Raw genomic sequence first — 13,732 nt, 5'->3', positions numbered from 1 at the left:
TGAGCCATTCATGCATCCTTTTCCCACTCATACATCCATTACTTTTCATCCATCGAGGCATCATCGCACCTTCCTTTTATCAATTCACCTATCTTTGAAGACTTTCATTCCTCCATCTCCCTATTCATCTAGCCGTTCATCTTTCCTGCATTCTTTCTTTCAGCTACCCATGCAAGTGTTGTTTTTTACACTTCATCCATCAGTCTTTTCACCCTTGCATCCATATTTTACTGCTTCTGGCCCTTCGTTCTTGTCACTGTTTCTTTCTTCTTTTCATATGTCCTTCATTTCACTCTTTCGTTCCAGCCCTCTTTCTATCTCACACACTCATTAGAGTAGCCAGTGTAACGTGGGCCCTTGTGGAAGTAAACGGGCTCCCAGATCTTACTTGAAATATAAAATACAGTAATTAACAGGCTTCAGAGGGCCTTTGAACATTGGTGCCACTGCACCTAATGCACCATTGGAAGCTCCACTCCTGCACCCTCTTTCCCTCTCTTTCCTTTACTATAATTGGCTTACATCCCTGACCTCTGTTATGGTATTCCCTTACACTCTGTATTTTTAAGAGCTTTTGTCTGCAGCCAGAACAGGCTCATAAATATTATAAGTATGAATACCACCCGTGGGCTCATGATTTCACTGCTTCTAGTGCTCCAGAGTCCTGATGGGTGTCCCAACCATATTGACTGGAAACCAACGCTCTCACGCCATTCGATTATGTGATTATATAGTCTGATTCCTGGTAGAGTTCTCACACTCTTCGTTCTATTATGACTCTAAAATTTGACCTTTTGACCATAATTACTGTTGGAATAGTGGTCTTGTATTGCTAATGCTCTAAATGGACCAGCAGTCACTGATATTCCATATCGGCCAGTACTTAAAATGGGGCGGAACTGTTCGTACTGAGTACCAGCACTTTTTTATTTTGAGAGGGAGAGTACCTGCACTTCTCAAGAGTGACGTAATACTTTTCATTGGAGAGTACTGGCACTTCTCAGAAACAAGCAGATTCTCTGGTACAGGGTACCTGCACTACTAATTTCCATTTCAAGCACTGGTACTGACACTCCTCAGTGTCCTCACTTTGAGTACTGACACTTGCCCTAGAGAGCAAGGAGAGTACCATCAATCACTTATTTATAACAGATGGTAGTCAGGCAGGACAGGCTCTGCATTATTGGGAGATGCACGTGACTGATGCTGAGTGGAGAGTGTCTTTGCACCACTCTGACAGCTGAAAACGAATATAGCCGTGCACTGAGCCCCTGTTGATTTGTTAAACAGCAGCTCATTTGCATTGTGCCAGGGTGGCTCGGGTATCACACTGTGATTGACAGCACAGTGTCCAACCATACCATTACTATCAATCACCCTGTACATGTGACGGAAGACCTGCTTCCTGCTATGGTGCATCAAAAATGCAGGCAGAGGAAGGAGAGGCGATGTTTCAAGTCCAAGGAAGGGGGTTGGACACCAGCTGAAGTCAGAGACCAGAAGGAGGGAAGTATTGAACAAGAATTGGCAAAGACAATAGGTCTGGCATTGGCTACAAGACTTTTGGCTTTGTCAGTGCTTTTTTAAAAGCCTGAGTGTTGCTTCAGTCTCTACCTTCGGGTATTTTTTTTACAGTTCTTATTTACTATTGCCTGTGCCCAGTACACTCTTGTCCTGATTATGACCCCTTAAACTACCATGGGTTGAAACGTCCTCCACGCTCTAGCAATTGGACTTTTCTTGAATGAATTTCAAAACATTTTATTGGGATATTCATGATTTACTCTGCACAAATATTGACAAGAAAACAATGATTTATACGATCCGTTGCCTTTCTTCTAGCATACACAGTCTTCTGTATTTTATGATTTTCTGCAATATGTGATCACTTAAAACACTGAGTACGGGTGTAATGAATTAAATGTTACAAATTCATGTTTGTTATATGGCTATTGTCATTGATTGGTCGGTTTTGATTATCAACAATTTCTACTATTGATAGACAAGGTACATTAATTGATTGCCTGATTTATATATTTTTAAGAATACCTCATGGAACAGTTGTTCTTTATACACTTGATTGCCCCTGGTTCCAGGTGGTTAGAGGGCAGCCCTTGTCTTAGATTTGTTATGGCATAGTGATGGCAATCCTGGGAAAATGGTGTGCCTTCATGGCATGATGCCCATCCCGGGTAAAATGCTGATCCTGCCAAAATAGTGGTAATTCTTGATGGCAAATTGTGAGCTTCCAAGGCAGGAATCTCAGTCTTGGTAAAACGCTGTGCCGTGCCCTGTACCCTCCTCTGATAAAATACTGGCCATGGCTTGCTTGGCATGCTATAAAAGTACTTAAGTGCCCTTTCAGAACCGCTGGCTTTTTCCTAAACGTACTTGAAATGGTGCTTTAAAATGCACTTATTAAATGAAATGATAACATAAACAATAAAATTGGAAAATAGAACAGCGTCTCTACTTCCACCACCCCTTCAATGACATCACCTCTCATACTGTGCTGCGCCTGCTGCTTCTGTCGAGTTTCTGCTCCGGAAGATTGCTCCTGAAAGAGGAAATCTGCTTCCTTCCTTGTTTTAGGGAAAAGAAAGATGTCGGTGCAGCAGGGAGATGTACTAACTTGGTGGGGGGATGAGTGGGCGAACTGCCAGGCAGCCTGCTGCCCATTCATCCCACACGTGCTCTGCCAGGTGTTAATACTGTTCCTGCCAGGAGGTAGGGTGCCTAGCGAGAAGGGTGGCAGCGGCCCACTCTCCTCAGCCGCCATTGTTCCAGAGACATCCGGTCCCGCCATTTTACCACAGTCCAAGGATATCTGTGTCTTGTGGCAGGTGGTGGCGGGAACCACCTGCTCCTGGGGGTGTTTTGGGGGCATGCTGTTGTTTCACAAGCGTGAAAGGAAACCGGGAGAGGTCAATGTCGTGTCATTACTCGATGATGTAAGAAAAGGAATGCTTAATGGGGTCAATCAAGCCCACGGGTGTGTGTCTGTGGCAGTGTGCAAAACAGTGCGCGTGAGTGCGAGGCTGCGTGTGAAAAGGTGCAAATCACGTGTAGCTTGCGTGGAGTTTTCTATAATGTAAAGCCCGTTGCTCACTGTAAGGTGTTTGAAAGTAGTGGTATGTAGGGAGTTTTATACAAGGATAACTTTGCATGAATCCCAATTATTTGGCTGTATTTTTCATAGGTAATTTCTTTTCACCTTTATGCATACTCTGACCCAGTGGTCGAAGTGGGGGAAAACACGTCCCCTACTTTTTGTGAAAAAGACTACCTTCTTGGTACAGTTAATTCTGAGAACTGTAATGCTTCAGCTGAACTGGAAAGCAGGGAGCTGTGAAATCGAAGTGGGACAGACAGCTAAACAAGCCTTCTTGCCAGGGTGCCTGCTTCCCTGAAAGAAATCTAAATGTGCCTACTGGTTAACCTGCAAATGTAAAGTGTGCTCGGAAGCCGATATTGGCTTTAATTGGTGGAATCACTTGAAGCTTCCCAATAACACGCATTTATTCTTTTTGAGAGGTATTGTAAGGGAGCTACCACCTAAGCTGTGAAGTGTGTGCTTTTAAAAGACAGTTATAAAAAAAAAGTTGCATTGAATTCTGTCTGGGTATTACTAAAGTCTATATTTTGGAAGCACTTTTTTATCTTAAACCTTTTTGCGCATTCTGTAGCAGCCTTTCTTATACTCTGTATAATGCAAGTTTAAAATAATGACTTACATGTTCACAGTGCTTTCTTTCACAGACTGAGACCTTCTAGCCCGAAACATACACAAGTCACTATTCTCCACTGCACCAACCAGGAGGGTATTATTTTATATGTAGTCACCTGAAGGTGAAAGAAAAAAGTTGGAGAATATTTGTTTTTTAGCCAGGCCGTTGACCAGGCCCCACGCTCATTCACTCCGCCCCCATTGCTTGCAGCAGCACAGTTCCCATACTATTTTTGAATGCACTCTGACCATTTCTCTGATCAGGTAATTTTTGCTCTCTGTAGACCCGGAGAGTGCAGAATTTCTGTTGCGTGTCCTGTGAAATTACACTAACAACGCTCACCCCATTTTTAGAAACTGTATAAAGAATATATTGAACTGGTATAGTGTGTGGCTTTTGTAGCAATGAGTAGATTGCTTGAATTAATCTAAGACACTGGTAATTAGTTGGGTCGCATTGCAGTCTTCATTATTTTGCTCACCATACCACCTCAGATTAGATCCAGCTGTATGCAAATCAGCCTTGGTTGTACACCAATAGGAACAGTCCAACCCAAACTGCCAAATCTGGCCCTTTCTAAACCGGAACACAAGCAAAACAAGATCGGGTGCGCCCTAACTGGGTCTCATCAATAGGGTGCCGCTTGGTTCCATTGGCACTGCGAGTATGAGAGCCATATTTAGGTATGCCCGTTGCACTTAGAGTGTTGCACTGAAGGAAATAAATCAGCCATGGGTGGAATGTTTGAATAAATCTCAGCTATTCCACACAGGAGCCTAGAGGGGAAAAGGAGACCAGGGTTGCCCTCCACTCATAAGTCATCAATATCAAAAAATCCCCGTCTCTTAGACACTCAATGTCGGTATTAATAGTTTAGCAGTGGAAAGAACATCTATCAAATTCCACTACTACACCCAACAAACTTACTAATTTGATCTTTGGGTGTGTTAACGCTTCTTGTCCAATTATCATTACTTTAACATTTTTGGGAGAGATTCCTTGTAAGCATCAAAATGACAGTCAGTCAGAGCCAAAAAAAATTCTGGATCAACCATTCACACAGTACATCAAGACACAAACAAAGAGTTTTGTGAAAAAATGTGTAACAAACAAAATGACCCCTCACGGGCGCACCACCCTCGGGGCAACTGGCAGGTACTCACCAGGTTAGGCCCCTTTTCTCATCACTGGCAGTCATTTCGCTAAAAAATAAATGAAACAGTGTCCAAAAACAACAAACTGAAAAGTGTATATAGTGCAGAAGAGTGAACAGCATTCGCTCCTTGTGATACAAAGTGGATAAAATCAGCAAACACACCTTTCGCACAATTTTATTCTGGTTTACTAGGTGGGATTTGTTGAATTAAAAAGGGCTGGTAGCTAACTGCGCATACCATTACCTATAGCCAACATTTTTCTCTGCCTTTAAATTTTTGGCAGATTCATCAGGGCTCAACACCTTGTCACCGCACCAATGTTGGACACCTTGTTCTCTGTGACTGTCATATTGAAAGAATACAAATTAAAAATTTAAAGACACCCAAGGCACCCCTTCCGAATATACCATTGTCTGCCCGATTGTTTATGATCATTACCCTCTTCCAGCTCACTTCTCTCGTACCAGCCATAGAGGTAAAAATCTGAGCTCCTCATGTGAGCTTTTCTTTAGATAAAATGGCCCATGCGATTGTCTCATCAATCTAAAAAAGGCAAACACACACATATCAAGAGTCATACTTTCGACCCCAAGGTGTATTTCCCTAACACTAACTGACAACAGCATTCTCTGCTCGTCCACCAATGAATGCTCAGACTATCTACACTTCTCACAAATTATAAAATTGGTGTGACCGGCATGCAGTCATAGATTTAAACGAACTATTGATGTTCCGATAGACACATTTCTTTGTCTATGTATAAAGGCACAGTGTTCCAACACAATTTCCAGGCAAACTGCCAAAGTGCTGGGCTCGGTTCAAGATGTGATGTAGCCCCCCACATTAAGTCTCGTGTGGCTAACATCACTGCTGGAACAACGCGCCCAGGTGTCCGTACTAAGGTCTGAGAACCACCCCACTCTCCTCACCGTACAGAGCCATTTGGAGCTCTATGTCTCCTCCGTCAAGGTCCGCAAAGAAAAGGCCTGCCTATAAAAGTCAGGAAGCGGGCGATGCTTCTTCCTGGCGATCACGTGCCTTTATACATAGACAAAGAAATGTGTCTATCGGAACATCAATAGTTCGTTTAAATCTATGACTGCATGCCGGTCACACCAATTTTATAATTTGTGAGAAGTGTAGATAGTCTGAGCATTCGTTGGTGGACGAGCAGAGAATGCTGTTGTCAGTTAGTGTTAGGGAAATACACCTTAGGGTCGAAAGTATGACTCTTGATATGTGTGTTTTTGCCTTTTTTAGATTGATGAGACAATCGCATGGGCCATTTTATCTAAAGAAAAGCTCACATGAGGAGCTCAGATTTTTACCTCTACGGCTGGTACGAGAGAAGTGAGCTGGAAGAGGGTAATGATCATAAACAGTCGGGCAGACAAAGGTATATTCGGAAGGGGTGCCTTGGGTGTCTTTAAATGTTTAATTTGTGTATTCTTTCAATTTGACAGTCACAGAGAACAAGGTGTCCAACATTGGTGCGGTGACAAGGTGTTGAGCCCTGATGAATCTGCCAAAAATGTAAAGGCAGAGAAACATGTTGGCTATAGGTAATGGTATGCGCAGTTAGCTACCAGCCCTTTTTAATTCAACAAATCCCACCTAGTAAACCAGAATAAAATTGTGCGAAAGGTGTGTTTGCTGATTTTATCCACTTTGTATCACAAGGAGTGAATGCTGTTCACTCTTCTGCACTATATACAGTTTTCAGTTTGTTGTTTTTGGACACTGTTTAATTTATTTTTGAACGAAATGACTGCCAGTGATGAGAAAAGGGCCCAACCTGGTGAGTACCTGCCAGTTGCCCCGAGGGTGGTGCGCCCGTGAGGGGTCATTTTGTTTGTTACACATTTTTTCACAAAACTCTTTGTTTGTGTCTTGATGTACTGTGTGAATGGTTGATCCAGACATTTTCTTGGCTCTGACTGACTGTCATTTTGATGCTTACAAGGAATCTCTCCCAAAAATGTTAAAGTAATGATAATTGGACAAGAAGCGGTAACACACCCAAAGATTAAATTAGTAAATTTGTTGGGTGTTGTAGTGGAATTTGATAGATGTTCTTTCCACTGCTAAACCATTATTACCGACATTCAGTGTCTAAGAGACGGGGATTTTTTGATATTGATGAATAAATCTCAGCCGCGGGTAATTATTTGTGATGTACTTTTTTATACAAGGGCTTATCTCACGTACACTTTTCATGCAGACAACCCACATATAATATTCTAATGACCTGTCAATCTTGTGAGAATTACAGATATTAAGATTGAAATAATACACAAGTTGGAGGGGGGGGCACGAAAGGGCGAATGACTGACAATAAGAGGAAGAAGGGTCCAAGAAATGTAGGAGGGTATAGGTGTAAAGGAAGAGGTTCATTTGATGAAAATCATGATGCTGTCTTGCACATTTCTAGGATCTATCAAGTACCTTAGTACAACAGCTGGGCAAGCATTGGTGAGACTGAAAAGCACAGAGAGCATTCCCCCGGCAACCTGGGCACAATATATTGGTGTATCACCCATGGGAGTCTGCCCCCTTAAGCAAGCGAAGGTCACTGTTGCCTGAAACAACAACCCTTGTGCTATGCCATGTTAAATGGTTTTTATGTAGCACAACCTTTGCCAACTACTTGCCATCTTCCCGTGATTGATGCTTCTACAACTCTCCTGCCTTCCAAAGGAAACTGGACACTCACCACTGATTTACAACAAAAGGGCACCATAAAGTGAATTACGCGTCAGTTAATAGGTGTCACAATGACTCAACTCACAGTCGACATTTTATCAACTCTAGAAGGATGAAAGTCGCATTTGTTCTTGTAAAGAGTCTTTCTCTTCACATAACTAGGAACTCTGAGTGTTAAGAAACTGATCTGATTGATCAATGGTCAGCACAGGAAAATTGCATCCATGATAACTTTAGGAAAGTAGTTGTTAAAAAAAGTGTAGGCACAATGCATATACATTCAAGTGTATCTTTGCATGAAAAATGTTGCTTTTTGCTACCCCTTCTGGGAAAAGTTTTAGAAGGCTTAATTGACAATAAATTAGCAGCCCATCTCGAAGAGGACCAGATTCTTGACCCTTCGCAATTTGGATTCAGATCTTGCCATTGCACTGAAACAGCCCTTTTGGCTGGCAAGGATTATTTAAAACTCTCACGGCTGTCAAGGACTATTTAAAACTCTCACTTGACGTGGGAGCTTCATCCATGTTAGTGCTGTTGGACCTTTCCAGTGCCTTTGATACTGTACCTCACGCAAGGCTGCTGCAGAGACTGCGCGAGATAGGTATACAGGAGACAGCCCTCAAATGGATCCAAAGCTTCCTGTCAGATCGATTCCAAATGATTACTCTAGGTCCTTGTTTCCTCTTGTAAGATGCGGCTGGAAAAGGGTGTACCACAGGACTAGTGTTTGAGCCTAGTCTGTTCAACATTTATGTGGCACCCCTTGATAAGATTATAGAGCCAGTTGACTTTGAAATAATATCCTACGCTGATGACACTCAGCTGATTTACACTTTTGATAAATATGTGGCTAAAACCAAAGATCGTTTTACGAAGGGAATGCTAGCCATTTCTAGTTGGATAGAAGCTAACTGTCTACAGCCCAATATTGACAACCAAGATCATGTTGTTTGGCAAGGCAACAGCTCTTTGGTCTGATAAGCGGTGGCCCTCTAAATTGGGCGTAGTTCTGTCTCTCAGTCTGTGAAGAATCTTGGGGTAAAAACTGACCATGCCCTTTATATGAAAGAGCAGATTTTAGCTACCACTGGATTGTGTTTCCACACCATACATCTGCTACGTAGAATCAGAGCGCTTTACTGTTGTAAAGCGCTCTGATACCTTCAGGTATAACTAACGCTATATAAAACTCTCGATAAATAAGTGTGGGAATCTTTAAAAACATTTTTATTTCACCACCATAGCATATTAATTTCAGTCACTCAAATAAAATCTATCATGGTCTAGAGTAAAGTGTGAATGATTCATTTTGGTATCTGGCATTTTGCATTGAGGTTTGCACTAAGACAACGTTGGAGTAAATCCATTCTACACCTTTGCTGGTGCTTGTGCAATAAGGATGGAGCAAACTAGTTTCAAGGAAATCTTTATCTGATTTGTCTTAACATTTTGCATTGTGGCAAAGATAGAGAAAATTAATTTTGCAGTAATTTTGCTTCTTTCAAAATAAGGAGCAGAAGAAAAGGATATTGCCTCACACTTAGGCCCTCATTACGAGTTGACCGCTAAACCCTGATATGTGCAGTTACCCTTTTGACCTTACTCATCGGAATTATGTGCATTTCACCAGGGCAAACTTGCTGCAATTCACTGTGGAAAAAAAGCCCAGAAAAAAACTTGGACTTGCACATTTTAGTGCAGTAAACACCCAAATTCACAAGTTATTCCCCATTGTGAGAGGAAAGCTCTTAATTGGGTGATATTTATTGCACCTGATAAATTCCAGTCCAGCAGACTCATATTTTATTTTATTAGGTACATTAAGTATCAGCACCAGTCACCAGCCATCTCGTGATGAGGGCCAAAAATCATGTCTTTCACATTAGGAGTTCGGAGTGAAACGCGTTAAATTTCCCCTATATGTATGACAAGTTTGATACTCTAATCGCTTGGTCAGATAGCTGTTCATGAACACTATTTCCACCCTAAAAGTCGTGTATTTTCTTCTCTGTTTTCGTTAGCTGCGTACTGTTATTTTCAAGCTGTCCTGGACGTTATGTGACAAGTGGCATCACATGGACAAGGGGGGTTTGTGGGGCAGCAGACCAGAGGGAAGTCTGCCCCCCGGGCAGATTGGGAGGGTGGTGCAGTCCAACTACTGCCATTTTGTGTTGAGCTCCTTAGGAGCCCAAAAATAGCTCAACGTTTATTTAGGGGACCCTCTTGGGCTACCAGCCACCATTTTAGGTCTAGGTGACCTGGTGGCGGCGGCAGGGGGCCAGCTATGAAAAGTAGGATAAGGGGGCAGGGCCAGCTGCAAATGGAGGCATTCGCACAAGCCTGAGCTCCTACGCCGAGCCGAGCTGAGGCCCCGGAGCTCGATCCTGAGGCATTGACCCAGCTGGGGCCCCCCAGAGAGTCCGATATCACTCCTATATACCCGGATAAGAAACTTCAAATCATACAGAATGCCGTAGCTGGACTCCTGTTCGACGTCTCTCGGAGATTTAGTGTTCGGCAGTATTTGCGGGATCTGCATTGGCTACCTGTGGTCCAACGGGTGCAATTCAAGGCCCTTATTCTATCTCACAGTGCCGTTCATGATCGAGGACCTGCGTATCTTAGGAGGCGCTTTGCTTTGCATATGCCCAGTCATCCCCTTCGATCTGCCACTCAGCGCCGGTTGGTTATTCCGCGGTTTCGCAGGTCACGCTTGGGAGGCCAGTCCCTTTCTGTTAAATCAGCAGTTGCCTGGAATGCCCTCCCCGTGGATTTACAGCATACACAGGACTTTCGTCTTTTTAAAAACATTTAAAAACTCATCTTTTTATTCAGCTCATCTAATTTTTCCTGTCCTCTCTTCCACAGCCCACGCACACGCCAGGACACTCTAGAGTATTGGAGCGCGATACAAGTTTTTTTATAACATAACATAACATAACCTAGGGAGCCCCATAAAAATATGCGGTGCAGCCGTGCTCCGTAGTGCTTCAATCCGAAGGGCGCCATGGTGAATCAAAATGGCCACGGTAGCCGCGTTCTGAGTGGGACCACTGTAGGTGGTGAAGAGCAGACTTGTGGCACCAGAGACCCTGAGTAGAACACCGGGACCCCTCAGGGATGCGGGGTTGCCGTAAGTCCAGCGATCTGGGGCTGCAGATACACCAGAAGTGGTGGCCGCAGAGGCTGGACAAGGCAGTGAGAGGTGCTTGTGGCGACCGCAGAGCCATCTGAGAGGGCCCTCTGACTACACCAACAGGGACCTCTTCCCTTCTTTCTTTTGTAGGGTGGGGAAAGAGCTGGAGCACCTGGGGTGACCGCCCTTTGAAAACAGAGGTTGTTGCTGTGACTGAGGCCGATGGCTGGGGGTCTGCGTCAGATGTGGCTCCCTGAGAGAAAGTGCAGCAGACAGGTGGAGTGGTCCGGGACAAGACCTGTGCACCTTGTTGGTGGGGTAGACCAGGGCGCTCGTGCCTGCGGGGGTGTTGCTGCAGTCTGCCTGGTGCCTGGCTCACTTTGCTGCACGGGCCCGGCCTGTGGGGGGGCCAGGTGATTGGCTCCTGGGGTGGGAAGGGAGGTCTGTGGGGTGTGGAAAAGTAAATTTTGCCATGTTCTGTGTCCCTACGCGTCCTCCATCATATGTTATGTGTGCATGATTAAATATGCATATGTATTCCCCATGTTCGATTAAAGACGCAATTTTAGTTGTGTCCATCTCTAGTATGTCTATTTTCAGTTCTCGTGAAAGCTACGAATATCAGGCCTATGTAAAGCTACGTTGCCACGTTTCTCAGTGTGCACGTTATTCCATTGTAAAGTCCCCGTTTCTAGGCCTCAAAAGGGCCCGGACACCAGATTCAGCTCCTGTCTCCTGAAGCCCTCGCTGAGGAGCGATACAGCCCCCACCTGTGTTCCTGACCCTTCACTTACTTCCTGCCTCACAGTGCCCGGCTCAGCCTGGCTCTGCCTCTGAGTATGTTATGATTCCAGTTATCAGTTCAGTCCTCCTTTTCTGCATTCCTAAAGCTACTGAATCGCATCAATAGTTTCCGTCATTGTCTAGCCTTTACGGCTCCACGTTAGAGAAATACTGCATTTAATGCTCATTTAATATTCTTCATCACGCACTACATGTAGAATAATGCATGCTCCAGTCTTAGAGTCTGTTCGCCTTTACTCCGATAACTTTTGGATTCTATCAACATGTTCTCTAAACATCAGATACTAGATACTGCTTAGGTACATGTCGCCCTGACTCTCCAGACTTCAGTCTCTGCTCCTAGCACAGAGTTCATAGCCCCCAGCTTCTTCTAGTAACACGCCATTGCCAAGTTTGCGCGCACCACCAGGTTAGAGGTCCCGGCTCCTTAGGTAGCCCCCTCCATGTTTCCGCTCCATTTATGACATATTCTGTTACGTTTACATCACATGTCTATGTATACGCCCCTGTTACACCCATTTTCACCCTTATCTTTCGCGACTGCTATTGACCACACCCACTGCTCCGCCTATCATATGTATTGTAATACAACTGTTTTAGTATATATGATCATGTCTTGTTATTTAATGTTACGCCGATTCCGATCCTGCCCCCGGCAGCGCTGCCATCCTGTTCCCGTGCAGGTTGTCCTGTTCCTGTCCTTCATGCTGTAATAAACCTGCAAAACTCCTACTACCTCGAATCTTGACTCTTATTTATTGAGCTATCTGTTATTCATTTATCCATTCAAAAAATAGAGGTATTATTTATTTATTTACCACATAATGGCGCCCGAATAGGGACTTGCCCTTTCCCCACGCGTCGGTGAAGCCACGCCGGCCCCCTGACCCTCTGCAGCCGTGACGGAACCATACCGGCCACGTGCAGATATTTCTGCTTCAAGTATCCCTCAGGCCCACGGAGGAGACGGAGGTGGCGGTCCAGCATCCAGACGAGGCGGTGGAGGAACGCGGCGAGTCCCGACCAGAGCCCAAGCCGAGAGTCCAAGGTCCGAGGTATCCGGAGGCCCACCCGTAACAGAAGTCCGAAGTTCGTCCGTCCGGCGTCGAAGCAGTCCAGTCCAGTCTGAGGCCTTCCGTTCTTGCTGCCCGGTGAGTACCGTTGCTGGGGTAGTATCTAGACAGGGTCAATCTAATTGACTCTGGTCCGTGGGTTGGTGGTACACAGACCCACAAACGAAGTGTCCACTTCGGTGGATGCGGGTCCTGACGTGTCTCTTTATGAGACCGGTAAGTTTCGTACTGTTTCAGCAGTGCATCTAGTTTCTGTTCTAGTCAGTTCTGTTCTCGAGAAAATTCATGTATTCTGTTTTCCGTATTCCAGGTAGTATTCTGTTCGAACTGTTATTTTAAATGTTATTCATGTATTTTAATGTCGTGGTATGAGTGCGAAGTAATTATCGTGTTTATTGTGTATTGTATTGTGTCCAGATTATAGTGCAGTCATGCCGCTCTTTTCAAAACTGCGTCAGTTAAAAACCAGAAAAGGTCTGCTAGAAGCAGCAGTTCCTGTCCCTCCTAGGGACAGTCCAGGTCATTTTATGTATCAGAAGCATGGCATAAGCGCCATTTTGTATCTAGATTTATGGGTAGAGTATACCAAGGTGTTAGAAGAAAAGTATAGATGGCCTGTATCAGGCACATGGGATGCCGAGTGCATCATGAGAGTAGAAGAAGCATTATGGAAAAAGAAAGCCAGACAGTCACAGAAAGATGCCATCGAGTTATGGCGCAAAGAATCTCATAAAAGAACCGAAAAAGAAATCAGAAAGTCTGAATTAAGTAGAGAATCCTTAGAACGAGCACAAGAAAAAGAATTAATCGAGATAGGTGAACGAGTTAAAACCGAACAGTCAGACAGACAGAGGCATGCTCTTGTTAAGGGTATGTATCCTCTTCTTGCCGAGGGCTTGCCAAAAGCGACCCCGGAGGCATCCAGTAATTTCCCGCCACCGTTAGTTCCGACCAAGCTACGTCACAAACCGACCGCAGCTGATATTTTCATTTCGTCCTATTTAGACGACACAGTCCCAGAATATGCAAATCCTGTTCCTGCTCCGCCAGTCCCTGTAAATCAGGCACTTCCCGCTCCTCCAGACACCGGAGTACCTGTCATGGTACCCCCGGTCCAGCCCGCCATAC

Source organism: Lissotriton helveticus, chromosome 7 (assembly GCF_964261635.1).
Source record: "Lissotriton helveticus chromosome 7, aLisHel1.1, whole genome shotgun sequence".
Taxonomy (NCBI): Eukaryota; Metazoa; Chordata; class Amphibia; order Caudata; family Salamandridae; genus Lissotriton; species Lissotriton helveticus.
This window is presented reverse-complemented; position numbering follows the sequence as displayed.